Raw genomic sequence first — 17,761 nt, forward strand, 5'->3', positions numbered from 1 at the left:
GTGCCAGGTGCTTGGAACATACAAGATGCTTCTAAAATTAATTGAATACCTACCTGTATGAGGCCCATATCAGATGTTTTATATTTGTTAGTGTAATTAGTCCTGAGAGATGAGTTGGATTATCCCAATTTTACAGAGGATAAAACTGAGTTTCAGGGTGGTTAAACAGCAAGGTCACCTGCTGATACATACTGAAGCATGAACTTCAGTTCAGGCCTGTCTGACTCCATTGCTTTGGCGTTTCACCTATTCTTTGTATTTACAGCTCTAAGTCCGTTATCAAAAACCATGGTGTTCTGTCAAGACATTTGGGGTTTTAAACACCAATTCCAGGAAGGCTCAGGGATATATGACATAAAAGGATGGGAGTTGTAATTTTTAATTTTCAGGTCAAATGATGTAACAGGATCAACACATCATGGAATCTTTACTCACTTAACTTAAGCTGGTCCTTTTAAACGAGATGACATGGCTAATTAGGATCCTCCCTTCTGGAACAAGGTAGAGAACAGTGAAAGTTACAGTTACTTAGCTATTTAAGGATAAGTGTCTTACATTGATTTACTTGACAAAGTTAGGAGAGACCTATTATATAAAGTACGATGTGGTAGACAGTGGTGATGCAAAGTAAATAAGAAATAATCTCCGACTTCAGTGTCTTTTTAGTCTCAGGGAAGGAGTAAACATGCAAATAAGTGCACATAAATTTCCCCCAATTTAAGAAACCATTGATTTTAAGATGCCCCCCAGGAAAAAATCTGTACAATAAACTATGTCATGCCATCAATGATAGGATTTGAATGCACATATTAGAATCAGTTAAATAGAGTGAGTGCCATGCTACATGTAAATACATTCGCAATGATGGTGTTAAGGCTGGGATGGGGATGGAGAAAGAGGAGAGCCAGGAAAATCTTTCCAAATTGACCTTTGAATTGAATCTGAAGGTGGAGTAGGTGGTAGTGTGGAGAAAAGATGTGAAAAAAGGCTATTCCGTGAACAAAATGGAATGAGTGAAAAAGGTGTGCCTGTCTCGTTGGAACACAGCCTGGTGTGCCCTGGGATAAGTACACAGGGCAGCTGGACCATTGTGGGAGGATTGGGCAAAGGGGCATTGAGGCAGTATGGTGGTTAGCAGTATGACTCCAGAAGTTCAGGCCAGACTAAGGGGTCTTGAAAACACACTAAAGACTCTGCTTCAACCTAGTGTGGGCAATAGGAAGCCACTGAAGAAATTCAAGCAGGAAGTCAAGTCTGTCTTGACATTTTTTCCTTCATTTCAGGCACTTTCTTCCATCCCTTCCAATGAAGGGCTTCACAGATAGCTGCCTTTACATCAAACCATTGCCACCTCAAACTTCATGCAACTTGTTTTCTCTGCTGCACTTCTATAGTCATGAAGATATGATTATCATAATTTTTGACTCAAAGATTTGCTATAAGATTCTAATAGTTTACTCCTTGGAGTTTTATCTTATTTACCTTTGCTCAGATCTTTATTCTTTGAAATCTTACTCCTTTCAAAGGCCCATATCAATGGTCACTTCTCCTAGGCACTGTTTCCTGATCTTCCTCAAATGTACAACAGCTCTCCAACATTATTTGAATCCCATTTTACTTTTTAAGTCTCTCTTTATTGACCTTCTCTTGATTTATGTTACATTATGTGGCAAATTTTCTCTATTAGACTGAGCTGTTTGAGTGTAGGGCTAGGGTCTTAATGTCTTATTAAGTCTATATTAGTATGTGTTCTGAGCTCAGTCTAATGGAGGTGGCATAACGAATAATATGACAAAATTCTGCTTCACGTAAACCCTGCCCTGCCTCTGAGGAGCAATAGGAGGAATAACATGCCCTCTTTCTTGGATCACCTTGCCCTGGGGGAAGCCAGCTGCCGTGACATGAGAACACTCATGCATGTGTAGAGGTACATGTGGCAAAGAACACAAATAGCTTGACAATGGCCAGGGACTTGAGTAATTGTGTAAATGGATCTGTCAGCCATGGGTGACTACAGCCCTGGCCAATAGCTTGACTGCAGCCTTAAGAGAGACTTTGAGTCAGAACCACTCAGCTATACTGCTCTTGGATTCTTAACCCACAGTGACTGTGAGATAATGATTATTATTTTAAGATGCTAAATTTAGGTGTGATTCATTATACAGCAATAGCTAACTAATACACTTAGCAAATGTCATTCTAATTTTATTTGAACTGAGGTTTTAGGCAGACAGGAGAAAAGAGAGTTGAGTACTGAGGTTTAGAAAGCACAGGAAATTACAATCAGATTTCTAATTCAAAAATATATGTATATTGTAGTCTTGCCTTGGCTTAATTTTAAGATAGACTTGTGTCACATTTCAGGTTTAATGTTCAGTCATATATTGCCTAAATGTACAATGATCTATTGGGTACCCTAAATGAGACCAGAAGAAAAGAACTGTGGACTGGTGGAAAGAGGGATGAGCTAAAATTCTCCTTCTAAGAACTAAGTTTTTGTTCCAGCTCTGTCACTTGCTATTTGGTTACCAATAGGGAATTTATTTAATCTCTTTTAAATCATGGTTTCCACACCAATAAAAGGCATGTAATAATTCATACTCTGCATATATTGAGGATTAAATGTGTTAGTGTGTGTAAAAGAACTTTGTAAATAGCAAGACATCATCTAAATAGAAGGTCCTTTACACACTGGGATGTTGACATGTTACTGGCTCAACCACCCCCATTTACTGAGTCAACTAGAGGATGGTTATTTGACAACACAGAGATTCTCCCCTAAGGAGACATTCGGCATGCTGGTAACTTGGGTTCCAGGCAAGTATGTGCCAATCACAAATGTCCTTGCTTACCCTGGCTCAGTCCAGGATTTTCACTCTGCAGCCCTCTGTAGCGAACTTAATTTTGACAGAAAGGCACCACAGATTGTTAAGACTAGCACATGTCTCTCCTGACCAGGGTCAACCTGATGCTGTCACTTAAAATTTAGGAAAACGTGGGGCTTTACACTTGAAGCAAGAAAAGAAAATTGTAACCATATCACAAAGAGAATCAGTTGCATTACTGAGATTGCTTTCTAAGGTTGAATTATTCAAAACAAAAGGAACAAAAGCAAAAATAAACAAGTTCAGCTAGATCAAACTAAAAAGCTTCTTCACAGCAAAACAAACCATCAACAAAATGAAAAGGCAACCTTCTAAATGGTAGAAAATATTTTCAAATCATATATCTGTAAGGGGCTAATATCCAGCTGATTTTATTATAACATGTTAAAAATGAGTATTTTCTATCTTAAATTTTCAGTACACATGTTTTGTGAATATTCATAATTTCTAATATAGTTTCCCCCGGCTTTATTGCAATATAGTTGACATATAGCATTATAAAAGTTTAAGGTATACAACATAATGATTCCATATGTGTATATATTGCAAAATGATTATCATTTTATTTAGTTAACCTCATCACCTCACATAGTTACATTTTTTTATGATAAAAACTTTTAAGATCTACTCTGTTAGTAATTTTCAAACATACAGCACACTATTGGTAACTATATTCACATTATATCCCCACAACATATTCATCTTATAACTCGAAGTTCATACCTTTTGACCACATTTACCCATTTCCTCCTCCACAACCCCCACCTCTGACAGTTACCAAATTGTCCTCTGTTTCTATGAGTTTGGTTTTCTTAGATTCCACATATAAGTGGGATCATACAGTATTTATCTTTCTTTGTTGACTTATTTCACTCAGCATAAGGCCCTCAAGTTTCATCCATGTTGTCACAAATGGCAGGATCTCCTTCTGCTGGATAAATTCGTGTGTGTGTGTGTGTGTGTGTGTGTGTGTGTGTGTGTGTGTGTGACATTCTCTTTATCCATTCACCTGTTGTTGGACACTGAGTTTGTTTCCATATCTTGACTATTATAAATAATGCTGCAGTGAACATGGGGATACTTGAGAAAGTGATTTCATTTCCTTCATATATATTCCCCAAAGTGGAATTCCTGGATCATATAGTAATTCTATTTTTAATTTTTTGAAAAACCTTCATAGTGTTTTCTATAGTGGCTGTAGCAATTTACATTTCCACCAACAGTATAAAAGGCATCCTTTTTTTCTATGTCCTCTCCAGCATTTTTTATCTCTTGTCTTTTTATAATAACCATTGTGACATATGTGACAGGTGATATTTCACTATGGTTTTGATTTGCATTTCCCTGATGATTAGTGATGTTGAACACCTTTCCATATACCTATTGTCCATTTGAATCTATTCATCGGGAAAATGTCTATTCAAGTCTTTTGCCCATTTTTAATTAGATTATGTGTTTCTGTTATTGAGTTTTGTGGGTTTTTTAAAACATAATTTGGGTATTAACTCCTTATGAGACTTAAGGTTTGCAGATATTTTCTCCCATTTCATATGTTACCTTTTCGTTTTACTGATTATTTATTTTGCTGTGCAGAAGTTTTTTAGTTTGACGTAATTCCTCTTGTTTATTTTAGCTTTTGTTGATTGTTTATGTTAAGTGCCATAACTAAAAAAATTATTGCCAAAACACTGTCAAGAAAATTTTTCTCTATGTTTTCTCCTAGAAGATTTGTGGTTTCAGGTCTTACATGTAAGTCTTTAATTCATTCTGAGTTAATTTTTGTGAGTGGTGTAAGACAGGGGTCTAGTTTCATTATTTTGCATGTGAATATCCTTTTTTTTTTCAGTACAATTTACTGAGGAGACTATCTTTTCTTCAGTGAATATACTTGTCTCCCTTATAAAATATTAGTTGACTATATATGCAGGAGTCTATTTCTGGGCTCTTGATTCTGTTCCAATGGTTTATGTGTCTGTTTTATGGCAGTACCATACTGTTTTGATTACTATAGCTTCATAGTGTAGTTTGAAATCAGAAAGTGTGATGCCTCCAGCTTTGTTTTCCTTTCTCAGTATTGGTGTGGCTATTCAGGGTCTTTGTGGTTCCAAACAAATTTTAAGATTTTTTTTTTTTTCCATTTCTGTGAAAAATGCCATTTTAATTTAAGTCAGAATCGCATTGAATCTATAGATGTCTTTGGGGAATATGGACATTTCAACAATATTCTTCACAATCCATTTCTTATAAATGTTCAAAACATACTGGAACTTTTTGGTAAAATTCTTTTTTTGTGACCAAATAATGGCTTGCTTTTATTTATCAATGGCATTAGAATTTTTCCATAGGCCTGGAATCCTAGAATTACAATAATTCTGACAACCACTTCAGCCATTTCTCAAAAGGAATGGATTTTCAGAAGTCTTGTCAGAGGCCTATTTATTTTGAAATGTTTTCAAGCAAGGTGTTGCATAACTTCTTTAGCAGGTTCTGTTGGTGCCCCACTCATTCCTTCAGTGCCATACAGTTAGACCACTTCTTAATGCAAACCCCTGCAACTCTCAGCCTGAGAGCTTTCTCGGACTGGAGGAGTGAGCTTGGTCTATACGTGCATGCATGGGGAAGGTCAGAAACTGAGTAGAGAACATCCCCAGAAACAGCCTTTCCCCAACCAGTGACAGGAGTTACAGATATAAGAAATACGCCAGCTTCCTCATGTCTTAGGTGGGACAACTCTGAGGTGTGTTCTAATGGGGCTGAGCTCTAGTTGCGTAGAGTGATAACCTGTTCATTAATATATCCTTTACTTGCTTCCTTCCTTCCCCACTCTTCTACCAGGGCTTCCTAAGATCACTTCCCAAATAAACTGTGAACTCAAATCATTATCTTCAGTGCTGCTTTTCGTGTGTGTGTGTGTTTGTGTGTGTGAGTGTGGGGGAATCCTACCTAAAAACTCCCTCAATGAAATATTCTAAAAATATTTCCAGCCAGCTACAAATTATACATTAAAAATTTCCCTCACCAGTGATATTTACATGAGAAAATGTGTCTGGATGCCATTTCAGAAAAACTTTTCACAGTTATCCAAGCCAGAACAGTGTATCAGAATCACATTTTTCAGTTATCAGTTGGCTGCATAATAAAATAGACAGCATATTCTAAAAAGAATTTTTTTCAGATAAATGTGCTTTTTACAGAATTTCTATATCTTCTTGCATAATGAAAGGAATAATTTTTTGCAGGTACCTTTCATAAATTAGGGTTCAATGCCTTTCTACTTCTCCTGGTTCTGATATATCATCAATTGCTTCACAGACACAAGTGGGGAAATATTGGGAGGGAAGTAGATGTGGTGGCAGGTCATGTATTTGTTATTTTGCAATACTATTTAGTCTAATGGTAATGTAACTGCATTTTCCCCTGCTTGGGAGCTAGTGGCCTGGGGGTGGGGTGTTAAACTGATTTCTCTGCTACCCTCCTAATTTAGATCAAGTAATTAATTTTAACATCAATGGAATTGAGATGAGGATGGAGATGAGCTTACACTTAGAAACTTGCATAATATCATATTAATTTTTCATTAATTTGTTGCTTACTTCCTACATATATTCATTTCTCTTAGGTCAAGTTCCCCAGAACACAGACTCTGAGACAGATTTGCGTGAAAGGGGTTTTTGGGGGTCTGCTCTAGGAACCAGACCACCAGGGAATGCAGGAAGCCTGAGAAGCTAAACTGCAATGCAGCTACAACGAAGGCCCCAGCCAATCTCCTGGGGAGCTCTGGAGCTGAAGGCCCTGCAGAGATATCTTGAATCAGGCCAGTTCTTCCACCCTGTATCAATCAGATGTGGATGTACCCTGTAAGGAGTTGTAACATTAGTGGCTCCCTCCAACCCAGGGAAATTCCCAGAGAGGACTCAGCTCTTAGTCATATGGTAAGTACCTGGGGAAATGCATGCCTCTTCCTGTAGTGGGGGGACTGGGTAATACATCACAGCATCCACTGCAACCATTAGAAATGAGCATGTTGGTCAGAGTGTGAGAAAATCTGGGGAGGAAAACACAGTATTTTGTTTGCTGAAGTATTCTGAGTGATAATAAAAGTTTGATTATCAAGTTTAGGATCATTAGAATACAACAAATACACTTAAAGTCAAAACGCTGTGAATTATAATTTAATATTTTCTGACTGTCACAGATGGCAAAACAATCCAAACCTTATGGAGTCTTAGGAACAACATTTATTAGCAAGGAGAAACGTATAGCACAATAACAGTCTTGACTGATAGATAATAGATAACTGCTTTATGTTACAGTAGCACTTACACATTTTATTCACTGCACTGGCCTCTGGCATTTTTTGTGTTTGGTGGCTATTGTTTCTCTGGCTAATCCAAGTCTGGCTATTGGTGCTTCTGGGATGCAGGCATTTAGATGGGAGCTCCTAGATGAGTTCTTGGATAGGGAGGTGGGCCTACGAAGAGAGCCTGCTCAGAGAATAATTCCCTGAGCTGGAAGATCCATCCTGCTTCTTTCTCTGCCAAATGTTCTCTTATGGGATCTGGCTGCTGGTTCTCCTTATCCTCTGGGCAGTCCTTTGGGTGGGGTCTCCACAAAAGAATGCCCACCTAGCTGCTTTCCATGGTGTTCTCAGGAAACTCACACATTCTTATGTAGAGGGGATGCAGAGCATTTCCCTGCTGCCATCTCTACCTCGCTGGCTTTCTTTTCTCACACTCAAGTGCGTATAAGCCACCAAGTCTACTGCAAGGACAGTTCTGGGGCAAAGGGAAAATCTCACTCAATATACCAGGTTTTTTGACAATTAAGTTCAAAAATTTGTTGCAACCATGCTGCTAACCTTTTTTTGATATCAGAGGAATTATTCATTATGAATTTGTACCAACTGGCAAAACACTTAACCAAGTTTATTATTTGGAAGTGCTGAAAAGGCTGCGTGAAAAAGTTAGACTACTTGAATTTTTCACAAACAATTCGTGGTTGTGGATCACGACAATGCACCAGCTCACACAGCACTGTCTGTGAGGGAGTTTTTAGCCAGTAAACAAGTAACTGTATTGGAACACCCTCCCTACTCACTTGATCTGGCCCCCAATGACTTCTTTCTTTACCTGAAGATAAAGGAAATACTGAAAGGAAGTCATTTTGATGACATTCAGGACATCAAGGGTAATACGATGACAGCTCTGATGGCCATTCCAGAAAAAGAGTTCCAAAACTGCTTTGAAGGGTGAACTAGGCACTGGCATCAGTACATAGCTTCCCAAGGGGAGTACATCAAAGATGACTGTAGTGATATTCAGCAATGAGGTAGGTAGCACTTTTTCTAGGATGAATTTGCGAACTTAATTGGCAGACCTTGTATCTAGTTCTATGTCTACATGTGAATTATTATCCTTTAATTAATCAATAGTACTTAATACAGTATCCAAGACAGAGGAGGAATTGGATAAATATTAGTTGAGTGAGCGAAGGTTTAGCTGCTCAACAACTCTTTACAAAAAAAAAAAAAAAATTAACTCTTTAAAAAGATTTCTCTCAAGTGAGAGACAAAGTGCTCCCTTTCCATCTTGTTCTATTTTTATTGGGGAACAACATCTGTTCCCCAACCTCTTTAAACGGCATATTATATACACCAAGACTGCAATTAAGTAACCCACAGCCTTCTCCTCTTTTTGGCCAACCAACATCATTTCCGTGATTCCTTCCTCTTAAGCCTGGGTTTCCAACTCTTTAATCATTTCTGCTCTCTTCTAGATCCAAATGTCCCACTTACTTTTAAATTGTGGAGGCCCAAATGGAAATCTATCATAACGATGCTGTAAAACTTTGGCAAATTTCAGGGGAAACCGACATCTGTTCGGTCCTTCCTCATTATCTTTTTGCTTCCTTTTCATGAAGGAGTTCTCAGAAAAAGCGGTAAAGTTTGTTTTTTAATTAATTCGACAATTTTCCCTCTAGTTTTCCTTCTTATTTGTATGCACACAATTTCTATGCAAAAATGGATTCGTCAATGGAGGGCTTTTAACCTCACAAACATAAGACTTTACACAATATTTTAAAATATCTTGCACATATTTTTAGAATCCAAATACAGAATGCTAGTCTTTTTAACACTTTTTAACAAATATTTTCTTTCTGTATACTAACTCTACAGTGACATTGTATTTGCATAAATTATATTTCAGCTTAAACATATTTTTGTTGACTTTATTTGAATCTTCCCTATGCTCTTGGTATGGACCTACTGACTAAGAATTAAAACAATAACTAGTATTATGTAGCACTTATTATGCACCAGGCAATTGTTTTATATGTGTTAACACATTTAACCTTCACAGCAACCCAATAAGCCAGGTACTACCGTGCTTCCCCGAAAATAAGACCTAGCTGGACAATCAGCTCTAATGCATCTTTTGGAGCAAAAATTAATATAAGACCCAGTCTTATTTTACAATAATATAAGACCCGGTATAATATAATATAATATAATATAATATAATATAATATAATATAATATAATATATAATATAACATAATAATATAACATAATATAATACAGAGTCTTATATTACTTTTTGCTCCAAAAGACGCATTAGAGCTGATTGTCCCGCTAGGTCTTATTTTTTGGGAAACAGGGTATTATCATCACCATTTTTCAGATGAAGAAATTAAGAGACAGAGAGGCTAAAGACTTTGCCAACATAGCACAACAAATGAGGTTCAGACCTGGGATTTAAACACCGGAAGCCTAGCTCTAGAACTTCTGTTCATATCATGACAGACTGCCACACATTTATGAATATAAGGGTTGATTGACTCCATTGTAGAAAGTTTCTTTTTATTTGTGGTCATTCGTATATACAAGCCGAAGTTCTCTTTGTATTTCAAATTGATTTTTCTACTATAATTGTTATGTTTGAGTATTGATGCTGACTTGACTAAATAAATGATTCATGGTAGATTCTTTGTTGGCATATTCTTATTGCTCCCTTACATTAAGGAAGGTTTCATTTACTTTTTGCTTTGAAATTGCAATCCTATAATTGCTAAATATTGGTGACTCTAATTTCCTTTAGGTCAAATATTGAGCTCATTTTGCCATCATGAATTGCAAATGTAACTACTAGGAACCCTATAAATTTGCCCCAAAGAGCTGTGATGTGCATCTTAGCCTACCCACAAACACAGAAGAATGCTTGATCTTCTTGCCCGGCGTATAATTCATTTCAGAGTCAGTTTCCCAGAACAGATGATTCTATTGTTACCTCCCAGGTTTTCCTGTAGGGCTTTTGGAAACTGTACTGCCCTTTCAGAGAATACTCAAGACCTTTCTAAGAGAACTGTCTGAACTATTAAATTGGGGGTGGTGTGTTGAAACCCCAGTAAACTTGTTCCAGCTCCGGATGTTTGGGTTGTTCTTTACACGTTTCATTTAAACTTTGGGGAAAATAATTACCTGGCTGAAGAAAATGAATCACATTCCAACTTATTTTATTTGGACTAGTAAATTGAACATAATATTCAAAACTGCTTTAAAAACCCAATCCCATAGGTGCTACATCTATTTAAGAGAGAAATTTATCTGAGAAAACCCACAGGCCCATTTCCAAGTGTGCCTTTGTCCTTTCTGTGCATAGGACAGGAAACAAAATTTATAATCATACTTAGGCATTTTAAGGAAATTTTAGCAAATATTCTTTAACCACTCCCTAATGTAATAAAATATTCTCTAAAACAATGATTTTTCTTTTATAAATATGATACGCATGATGTTTTATAGTTGGATCTGCATATATTAGGAAATACTTAAGCAATTCGTATGTTTCCTGTATGCAGTAATTTTTAAACGACTCTCAGCAAAATATTAACAATATTTATCAGGAAGTGGAATGGGGACAGTTGGGAATGGAGATTAAGACTTACTTTTCATTTTATTCATTTCCTCCAGTCTCTGGATTTCTTTTTAAACATTGTGTGTGTGTGTGTGTGTGTGTGTGTGTGTGTGTGTGTGTGTGTGTGTGTGTGTTTACAAATAGTTATCTGAGCAGTGAGAACATGGGCTGTTTTGTTTTTATGCAGTATTCCGTCTTAAACAACATTATTTAAAAATGCAAAGTGCTTCTTTAACTCTCTCATGAAAATTTAATCAGCTGATGTATTTCAATAGTTGGTTAGCTTGACTTGGAAAGGGAAAAGTGCCTATCTTTATCATTTTTAGAATTTTAACACTGAAAAGATCTAGCCTTATTGCTTTATGATAAGTAATTTAAATAAAATTAAATGAGTTATTTGAGTTCGTCCAGCTAGGAATGGGTAAAACTAGAACTAAAATCCAGGTCCCCTAACTCTTGCCAGTACTTTTTCTTTGAAATCTTTCCTAAGTATTAATTATTTATATTTTCAAAATAGTATTGTAATTTGCAACTGTAAAAGTTTCAAGTATATTCCATTCACTTAATTGTACCATAAAGCCAAGCTTTAGAAGAGATGTAAAGACACGTAAGAGATAAATATGATTCACAGGTCAAGTGAATTGCAACCATGTGAAGTATTAAGTGCTGGAAGATACACTCAGTTTGAACAAGAGGTGGTTCTCATTTGGGGGAAAACACATTTTTGAAGGATGGAGGATTCTAGATGGAAATTCTGATTTCATCTAATAATTTATACATTGCTATTCTTCTTGGGATTGTATGACACCTTCTAAGTAGGCTTCATGAAAACTTTTTAATTCTAAATAACTTTCTATTTAAAAAGAAAGGTTGGTAGAGTGGAGACACATGTGTTCCTATAAAAACTTGATATACTGTATGTTTCATTCAAAGACATTGCAGTCATGAAAAGAAAAGAAAAAAGTAGGTAATTTTAGACTAGAAGGAGGTAAAAGGCATGAAAAATTATCAGCATGGGTGCTGAAACCCAATTCGAATGTCGATCTTATTAATAATACATCTTAAGAGAAGGGAATGTGAAATCACTACTTTCTCTGCTGGAATCATAGGCTTATTATTTCCCTTACTATTTATAAAGAGGTTTAGCTCAGCTCTTGGAATCAGTAAACAGAGATGTACGACACTTGACATATCCTTTCTCTGTAGCTTGTGGAAACACATGTGCTCTGCTGACCTCCACCAAGTGAGGGAATGTTGTTCTGGAGGGACAGATGCTCTCCGTGTAGAAATCAATTCAGTGGACGTAACCATAGCTACACAGTGATGTAGTACTGAGAAGGCATTCAGGATTTGCTGAACACATTAATCAATAGCTGTCACAGCTTTCTCCTCTCCATTCTAAGCCCAAGCAAGCTTTGAAAAATCTTTAGAAAATTTACTTCAGTGTCTCTCTGTTATACTCTCTTGAGCTGAGACTACATAAAGGAAAACAGATTGTTGGAAATTTCAGGAGGAAACAAATAATAATATCAAAGAGAAATTGCTACATATTTGTAGCTGCCTGGAAGTTGACTTTGGTTATAAAATAAATTCTCATTATTTCACCATCACCTCCTTCCTGGAGAAGATTATCACTGCTAGTAACACTTATTTGCCTTTTTCCCCCCATTTAATATGCCCTGGTAGGATGATAAATTATGTTACTATTACTATTTTTTTTATTTTTATGTGTGAAAACTGAGGCTTTGAAAAGTTAAGTGACTGGCCACACAAAGAAGTCACTGAGTCAAAAATGGGGCTGGTATAATGGGTTTGAAGAAGACCTGCGGACGTTAGGTAAGTGCTGAATCAGTGGAATGTCAGAAGTTATTGGCACTGAGCAAGGAGACAAGCCCAAGAGAAAGAAGCCTGACTCACCAGGAAGTGGAATTAGCACAAAAGGTCAACTTTCTCTCACAGATGAAGGAAAACTCACAAGTCATATCCCTGACATGATAAAAACAAAGCCTAGACACTTTGACAAAAACATAACATGCCCAGAGTCCAACTTTTCTAGCAAAGCCTTTGAATAAAATTTAAACACGGGAAGAATGTTTTTAAAACTGGGAACCTACTGGGATAGAAAGAATTTCCAGGCAAGTTAAGGATTCACTCTAGCTCCCTTGTCACATCTGGGTACTACTAGGAGTGAAAAAGAGAAATATTCTAGGAGTTCTTATTTAGAAACAAACATACAAAGGAAAATGAGAGAGAACTGTATGAAAATGATCATGTAAAATTAATTTTAGCAGCAAATATCATCGCTGTAATTGAAACTAAGAAACAGCTTTTCCAGCATTTGATCACTAAAAGGGGAAGGATGAGCTCTATTTATGGGGTTTCAGAGACCATATCCCCACCCTCAGATATTAGTGGAATATTCCTTTTCTATTCCTGCAGGAACCCTAGGCTCAATTTATTACAAACTCAGTGTTGGGACTGGGAATCTGAAGACACTGGAGGAAGAGAAGTGCTAACTATAAAAATCTTCAGAAGGACTTGGGGAAACCATTAACATTCATTGGTTCAAGCAGTTCATTAAAACATTTTCCAGCCCACTTATTGAAGCTGCGGAAAAATTGGGAACTCACATTTCTCACTCGCGGATGTGGAAAGTTTAAATTACAAGAAGATGGAAAGGAAGGAAATAGCTAAAGAAAGGAAAACCGTGATTTAGTTATGGCTAATCTGAATTTATTGGTGTTTCTCAATTTAAAAAAATGTAGAGAAGATCAATCCAAAGGATGGGGATGATATAAACTGCAATTCATGTATGTTCCAAAAGAGGAAGAAAAGAGAAGTCTTTCTTAAATAAAGCTTATAAATGTAAACACTGTCTAGACTGTACTTCATTTATGTATCTGTTATTGCAATAAATATTTAGTGAATGGGCTGTCTACATAGTGCATGTGCCTATAAGAGTGCATTAAAAAGTCACTTGACCATTCTGAAAAATATCAAATAAAGTGGGAGCTATCGATTAAACATTAGAATTGCTACTATTTATTGCTTCCTATGTTCTAGATACTGTACAAGACAATTTACATTATATTTCATTGGATTCCGCTAATAGCTCTGTGAAGCAGTCGTACTAGCAGATACAGTAGCTGAGAAAATTGAGGTTGAGAGAGGGTAACTCATCTAGTAAATAGAGGAGCCAAGGTTGGAACCTACAGAGCTCATACTCTTTCCACTATGCCACTCTCTCTATCACCGCTGTCTTACCCTAGAGGATATTTGTAGTCTGATGAAGAAGACGTTATTTTCTGAGGACATAGAAACCAAAGGCAATACTCTTGGGGGATGCATGCTAAACAAGTGAATTTAAGTTTTCAACATGGAAAACTGAGAGAGTGCCTGATGTAAGCAGCTAGCACAGTGCTTGGCATAGCGTAGGTATCCAATGTACGGCGATATTGATGGAAGACATGGAAGAGGAATAAGGCAGGCTTAGGGTGAATGGATAAAAACTTGGCCAAGTAGAAAGACTTTTCTTTTCCTTTGAATGAGATTTATGAGTCTGAGTGGGGTCATAACGTCACAGAAATGGAAGGAAACACACACAATTGAGGTCATGCCAGAGATAGAGTTTCTGCAGGAATGGAAAGGGAATATTCCACTAATATCTCAGGGATGGGACATGGTCTGTGAAACTCCCCAAACAGAGCTCATCTTTCTCCCTTTAGTCATCATGAAAGGAGGGAAAGGCATTTCAAAGATTTGGGATTTCAAAGGCTAGGACATATGTATATTCTTTATAACTGCATGTTTTGTCATTTATCAGGTATATATATTTCTTAGAAAAAATATATCTTAGAATTGGCTTATTTTGTCATTTAGTTCTGTGAAACTTGTAAAACTGGCTCTGTGTTCAGGTACTTGCCGAGGAGAAAGTGACTGGTCCTCACCTTTTCTCAAGCATACTGTAGACCACAGGAGACTATTCATTTACAAAACAGTTTGAGTTTTTAGCAGCATTTTGTAATAAGTTTTTCTTTTTTCTAATGGCATACTGAAAGGATTTCAGGGTACTCATAATACCCTTGAACATGTTTTTGAAAGAAAAAGATAGACATTTGAAATTAGGGAAAACCTTAAATATTTAGAGACAGATTTTGATCACACAGATTCTTGAGTGGAGTACTTCTAGTAAGTAGCATAGCTGTAGAAACAGGCAATCAAGCATGAAATCCTAGGTAACATCAAGTAGAAGATCAAATAAAGGTTATCTTATTTTATTTTTTTAGTATCACATTTCTTAAAGTATCTTAAAAACTCTGAGCAATTCCTAAGTCTGCCTTATCAAAATTATGACTAGAAAATTAAACTTTCAGTCTATATTTCAAATATTTCTAGAGTAAAACTTTTCTTTGGCCCCATTTCTTTATATATTGGTAGAAAATTATTGGTAGAAAATATGTATACTTTTCAAAATACATGTCAGTGTCTCATGATTTCTTATTATAAAAAGTAAGACATTATTTTCACCTTTCTAGAAGTAGGAAAAATAAATAACCATCAAATAAATTTGTAAACTACAGAACAGTATAAAAGGGAAACAAAGTTACCATCCTAACAGCAATTCTGCATATTTCCTGCAGGGCTGTTTGCATGTCTTTGAGACTGGAGAAGGATGATATGCTTCAATAGGACTTTTTTTTCAGTCTGCCAAGATCAGGATATGTGTTGTTTTTGTTTTTCTCTGGGACTATTACCCTTAAAAGAAGCATGGTCTAGAAAATCCACAGCAGTGCCTCTACCATCTAAGTCTTCACTTCCCCAGAAAAAGAAAGGAATGATTCTCTCTACCCTTCCAAGTAACAATCCTCTCTAGAAAAATGGATAGCCAACTCTTTACATTATAGATAATATATAAACTTATTTCAAATTTTCTAAACTCAATCTGCATGGTTTTGCATATTCATAATTCATACATGACTCCTTGGTGACCTAGCAGCAACCTCTCCCCTCCTAATTTGGGCTGGGTTCCCAGACTCCTGGTTTTAATTTTTCTTAAAGGGAAGATGTACCACAAGATTATTTTCATACTTAAATCTGAGGATACTCTCAGATTTCAGGTATGCATTTCCATTTCTAGACAGAGGATATTAATTGCTCCCTTGTTCTGTAGTAAGTTCCTATGTACTCCTGTTTTAAAAAAAATCCTTTAACACAGGCATTAAGCTGTACCATCTCATTTTCAGCCATTATTTGCACAGGTATTATTTTTTCAGGTTCTTTGCTGAACATTATTTCTTATTTCCATATCTCTCTTTTTTGGATTCATGTTTCATTTTTCACAAGTCGTTTTTTGTTCATATCTAAACAGTTGGAATTGGCTAGTTTTTGTGTTTTGCCTATTAATAATGCCTCAGCACATTATTAATAGAACAGACAGTGTTTCTTGAAGTATACTTTATAAAACCATGTTATAATTTACTAAATTTGTGTTGGCTAGAAGTATTGAGATTTCTGAAACCAGACTTAATTTCATCATTAAGATTAAACTTTCTTGTGATCAAAGAACCCCCATAAATATTAGTTCAAATGGGCCCCACACAAAGAATTCCCAGGAATACACATTTACCTTATTTCGATACATAACATTTTGGTTATACTTTCCTGCACTGTTCTACTGCATTGCTGAGTTATAGACAAGTAAACAGAAACAGAAAATTAAACATTGTTCACCTAAGGTCTTAAAGAAAAATAAAACAAAAACTTCTCAGAAAGGTAGGATGAGTAAAGCTGTAGGTTTATTGGTGTCTCCTCGACTCCATTTCTCCTACCCCCATAAGAAGTAAATTGAATCATAGTTATGTATATAGGACAAGAAGATAACACATCCTCTGCTTGTGAACAAATAGCACCACTGAGCTTTGTGTGGCCAAAATTACTGTCGCTACCAATTAGTGGAAAATGAGAAAATGAGATTTGGATAAGAAAAACTGCTAAGATAAAGAGTGAGTCTGGAACCCTAGGCCAGAATAGCAACACTATTTTGAATTAAGACTTCCTAAATAAGTGCTTTTCACTTATACCTAGAAATTTCCATACACACTCCCGACCCCCACCCCAGTCAGTTGTACTCAAAATTCATTGCCAGTGATCCCAGCCTGTATTGTGAAGGTGTTTAAGGAAACCATAAAGACAATGAACTGTGGAAATATGGAGGTAAACTTAAAAGACAAGTCTCTTATTGAAGATGGGTGACATTAGATTTTGCTGGATATGGAAAGTGAATAGCATAGCCTTCCCTTTCATATCCTGAAGTAGTCCTGCCATGCCCACCGGAATTCCTACTTGAGAACTTGAAACAAGATTTGATTTCAGTCTCCACAATGAACACATGGTGGATATACAAATGGCTTCTAAGGCTTTTGATGTTCATTAAGAGGAAGGAGCGGGGAGCTGTTTCCTGGAAGAGTGTGGGGCACTAGGGAGCATTCAAGAAAGAAACAATGGCAAAGGAAATGTCAGTCTTTTGCACTCATTATGTTTCTATGAACAATGAATCTCGTGAGTTTTGGGACATTGAATGGATATGTTACAGGTTCCAATTCTCTTCTCACCACCGTCTTGGGGATCACATATAACACTTCTAAACTTTAGATTTCTACTTGAAAAAACAATCAGCACCATGCCTACTTCCCCTTGTTACTAATGGAGATACTGGGTTGTTTTGATTACAGACAATATAAAAAGATTTTGGGAACATTTGCAGTTGGAAGATTTATTAAAAGGCATGATTGTATCAAGCCTTCCAGTTTCCCACATTTATGTCTCCTTCTTAAGGACAGAGAATACTAGGAAAAATATATAGAAGAAAATAACAGCTCTCCGTATTTACATCAACCAGGTATAACCTCTGTATAACTTTCAGTATGTATCTTTACAGTCATATAAATATGTATATATATTTTT

The sequence above is a fragment of the Rhinolophus sinicus genome, chromosome 4 (genome assembly GCF_057876585.1).
Source record: "Rhinolophus sinicus isolate RSI-liver-muscle chromosome 4, RSI-T2T, whole genome shotgun sequence".
NCBI lineage: Eukaryota > Metazoa > Chordata > Mammalia > Chiroptera > Rhinolophidae > Rhinolophus > Rhinolophus sinicus.